This window comes from Rosa chinensis, chromosome 4 (assembly GCF_002994745.2).
Source record: "Rosa chinensis cultivar Old Blush chromosome 4, RchiOBHm-V2, whole genome shotgun sequence".
NCBI classification, from domain to species: Eukaryota; Viridiplantae; Streptophyta; class Magnoliopsida; order Rosales; family Rosaceae; genus Rosa; species Rosa chinensis.
Genome location: NC_037091.1, coordinates 22,293,818 through 22,298,228, shown reverse-complemented (window position 1 = coordinate 22,298,228; position 4,411 = coordinate 22,293,818). Strand labels below are relative to the sequence as shown.

At 36.2% G+C, this 4,411-nt stretch overlaps 1 long non-coding RNA gene across 5 annotated transcripts; it reads right to left on the bottom strand.

Annotated features, from left to right (window-relative positions):
* Positions 1 to 299: 299 nt before the first annotated feature.
* Positions 300 to 3,988, bottom strand: LOC112198290. Of its 5 annotated transcripts, none has more exons than XR_005810029.1 (10): positions 3,796 to 3,988; positions 3,500 to 3,637; positions 3,363 to 3,419; positions 3,049 to 3,252; positions 2,830 to 2,946; positions 1,730 to 2,420; positions 1,566 to 1,657; positions 681 to 773; positions 519 to 575; positions 300 to 392 (listed from the first exon to the last, which is right to left on the bottom strand). It is a non-coding gene; the product is annotated as an uncharacterized LOC112198290 (long non-coding RNA). The 5 variants fall into 5 exon arrangements; XR_005810030.1 differs by lacking the exon at positions 1,566 to 1,657 and having other exon boundaries at positions 1,730 to 1,805; positions 1,898 to 2,420; XR_002935926.2 differs by having other exon boundaries at positions 1,566 to 2,420.
* Between the last annotated feature and the right edge of the window lie 423 nt (positions 3,989 to 4,411).

The window sequence follows — 4,411 nt, the reverse complement described above, 5'->3', positions numbered from 1 at the left end:
CATAAATACATAATAGCATTTCCAGTAGTGCCTTCCCACAATTCAGATGGGTATCCGTATATATAATCATACATAGGACACACAAAAATAATCAGAGGTAACATTATTTATCACCAATAGCATTGGAAAGAGTAATTTGCAATATATAAACAACACAAAGCAGTATATGATCATTATATGGTGAAAATAAATACATATTGGTCGGTAAGTCTCAAATATCACATCTATCATCAGAAAAGGTTTCACCAACGTATTTGATCATTATATGGTGAAAATAAATGAAGATTACGGCCAATCGCTTACCAGTAGAAGAAAGGCTGGCTGCTCTCACTTTCAAATCATAAATCGTAGTTCATGTGTAAATTGTGTCCATACTAATGGTCTGGATCAATCTGTAGAGCACATCAAGAAGTAAATGGCTTAATATTAGATCATGCATATTTTATATTGCAAGGAATATAGGTTTGCAAAAGAAATATATGGGCTTATTAAAGGTCATAGATAAAGTGTGAACTTACAGCTTCAAGCCAATGTTGAAGAATTAACTTTGTGTGCTTTCTCATCCTCAAACAAACCTATGACAAAGTGTTATTATTAGAATGAATGTCTAATAAACTATGGAAATATGAGAAAGAAGTATGTATAAGAAAAAGAACAAGCCTTTGCAGCCTAGTTCTAACCCTTGCCCACCGGAAAACGGCGGATTCCAGGTACTCAACATCAGAGAATGAGATAAATTGTACTTGAGAGCTGCAGAATCGAAAGATTTCCACCTGAACCATTTGAAAATAGCCAAATGAATCATACAATTGATCAGAATGTTTTGATCAGAATGCATAGAAAACACTGGTTTGTAGTCACTTTCGAAGAAAGACAAAATATTTTCTAAGCCTTTCGAATTGAAGTTAAGTTTCAGGGCATGCTTTGCATCTCTAATCTAACTTACTGAAGATCGAGGACAGAAAACAAGTGTAAAGGTTCTCAAATCAATTGTTTGTAACAATAAGCTGCAAGTTTTGAGAAAATTTCAGAAAACTGGTAACAAGCAAGAAAATTTCACCAACAATTAGTCTTTCAGTCATTTTAAGCAAAACTTTCCAGATTTGAAGTAGACATGCGAAGCTACTATTTTGTAAAGTTTCATGCTAATCGAAGTTCAAATGGAGGGTCAAATAAGAATCTAAAATGGACAGAAACGCTGATTCTGCAGAAATCCTGAAACAGTGCAGTAACTTCAAAATAGCACAAGTATCTCATTTTAACTCCGTTTTTCTTGAAACTAAGCTCAAAATGATCATTTAAGAGTCTATTTTAAGCTTTTAAAAACTGAGAGTAAAACAAGAAGTATAGGTTTTTCAAAAATTATGGAATAGCCCACTGGTTCAGCTTGGGTGTTGTCTTTGAGGCATAACATCAAACACTTGGAGTGCAGTAATTGAACTTTGGTCTTTTCCAGTCCTATCCATCCTCATGGGTTTACCAAAACGTAATAATCAAAAGTGCATTCCATTACAACCTTGAATAGCTTTAAGAACTGGAATTTAACAGAAAGTAGAAGTTCTTACCTAAAGGAAAGAAAATTTCTGGTATTGAAGCAAAACTATCATAACTTTTCTGGTACACAAAACTAGGCAGGGGGTGCAGATTACATAGTTTCCTAGATTAAAACAATGATCAAAGTAGTGCAAAATATGACCAAAAATTGAAAGCGACGTCAAGAGTTTCTTACCTTTTGGGAGTTGTGGAGTCTCGAGCTTGCTTAGTATGGCGGACAATGGAGAGGATTTTTTAGCTCTGAGGATGGTCTATTTGTAATGTAAATACAGTAAAGAACTAGAGTTTTAGGAACTGCATAGCTGATGGATCTACATATCCAATTATCCAGTAAAGAAAGCACCACCAAATAATGAGATAGGACAATCAATGTCTTGAATTGCTCCTCCATTTGCCGATATAGGAAGATAGAAATAAAGGAGGGGATTAGTTGATCAAAACTCTCGAACTTTTGGTGAACTCAATAGACCAAATTTTTTTTTTTTTTTTGCATCAGATCTCATCTCTCATGGGAGAATGACAATTTCTGCAACTTAATAAGAAAAACGAGTTCAACATGTAAACCCAATAAGCACAAATTAAATTCAGTGTGATCTCAGCAAGAACATTGTTTTTTAATTCACTTCATTTCCCCCTGACAAACTACAAAGCATGTAATGTACCAATAGGGGTAGCAAAGCTTCAAACTTAAAGTTCCACTTCGACCCCTGAAGCACCTTGAACAATTTTAAGTTCTTTCAACCAAATATAATTGTTCATGGAAACAACTAAATTGTAAATCGGTAGAGAATAAAAGAAAAATACCACTCTTTCTGGAATTAGGAAGAGACAAAGGCTGGATCGAGAGTGGGAATTGCCATCAGTGCCTACACATTAACATACACAAAACTTTAAACACATTTCTTATTCCACCACTTAATCAACAACAATCTAAATCAAAAGTCGAGAGCTTTTCATGATTGAAATGTAGACCTTAACCAGAATACGCTCAACTATTTATGCATGGCCAAGAAGTAGAACTCCATAGCTACAGATCAATGTATGCTATTCACATGGAACTGAGAGGTACTGATACATAAATAGACGGCTTACCACCACTTAATCAACAACAATCTAAATCAAAAGTCGAGAGCTTTTCATGATTGAAATGCAGACCTTAACCAGAATACGAGCAACTATTTATGCATGGCCAAGAAGTAGAACTCCATAGCTACAGATCAATGTATGCTATTCACATAGAACTGAGAGGTACTGATACATAAATAGACGGCTTACCACCCAATCTATTAGAGCTCTTTTATCAATTCATCTGGTTTGTGCTACGTCAATCAGCATGCAACTTCTACCTCTTTCTCAATCATGAACCTCATGAGGTCCTCCTCCTCAACGTACCTACTCAAATGCAGGTTAAGTATATAACTTGGAACCAGGATCATATATGAAAAGGTCACCAGATATCATTAAATACAAGCATAATTAAGGTAAATTTCTCACCAGCAGCAGTTGCATCCATCTCACTGGCAATCTCTATTCTGTTCACCCCATTCATAGTCCAACTCAGTATAGGAGAAGGTGGACAGCCCTGCAGAACTAGAAAAAGCATCCACCAATACCTCCATGGTCCTAGCTGAAACCTCATCTAGCTTCATCTTCAGAAGCTTTCCAATATCAGTGTAACAATTTGAGTGCTCACACGTTCTGACTCAAAGTACACCAAAAAATTACAGGAACAAACCATCACAACAAAGCACAAAAGCCAAACAGAAACTAGTCAAAGCCAAAAACTCTATTCCTAAACCCTAAATCACCTGATAGAGATGAAGAAGGCAGAGATTCGCATCAAGATTGTAGATTTGTGACGAAACCTAAAAATTGAAAATAGAATTCACTTAATTCAATCAATTAAAACCAATTAATCAATGAATAGAATCAAATAGAAACAAACCTTGCTCGTAGGCGTAGCTCAAATGGATCATCATTTGGGTCGTCCAATCACCACTGTGGTCTCCTCCGCCTCCTCTTTCGAAATTTGCGTTGACCTCAAAGTACTTCGACGCTGTGTTCTTAACCAAGTGTAGCAACCCTAAAACAAATAGAGTGAATATCAATTGAAGGACCCAGTTCAGATCCAAGCTCACTCCGGCGACATGCATGTATCGCCTTTCCCAATTTGCTATCAATTAAACAATAGAAGCTCAAATTAAACCCGAACCTGAGATCTCACCATGTGACATGATTTACCTAAGTGAATGAGGCTGATTGAATTGACAAAGGAGAAAGAGAGCGCCAATGTATTCTGATATGAGATTTTTTGAACTCTGATATACGGTGAGAGCAGATGAAGAGCAAGCAGAGGAGGTTTTGGTGATGGAGAAGGAAATAAGAGAGAGAGAGAGAGAGAGAGAGAGAGAGAGAGAGAGAGAGGAAGAATCGTATTATAACTGTGGAGAAGTGAGTTTGGGATTTTCTCTGCTTTTTTTTTTGTTTTAAGAAACTCGTCGAACTCATTAAATCATGCGACGATGTTTCCCTTTAGTCTCCGAAATTATGCGACGACAATACAAATCCCGTTGCAAAAAATTGTAAGCGTACTACGGAAAGATAACCGTGGCAGATACCGTTGCAAATCATGGCTTTTGCGACGGAAAGTCATGCCGTGGCAAATTTTTGAAGCAATTGCAATTGTTTTTAGTAGTGATGATTCTATATCTCTGAAATTATGGCTAAAAGAGGATCACAATATTAAGATGATTTTAAATGGTATTCCTTGGTTAATTGAGATATATGAAAAATGTGTGCATATGTAGTGGATATGGATTTCGTGACTCTGGTACAAAATATGAGCATGTTAAGATGA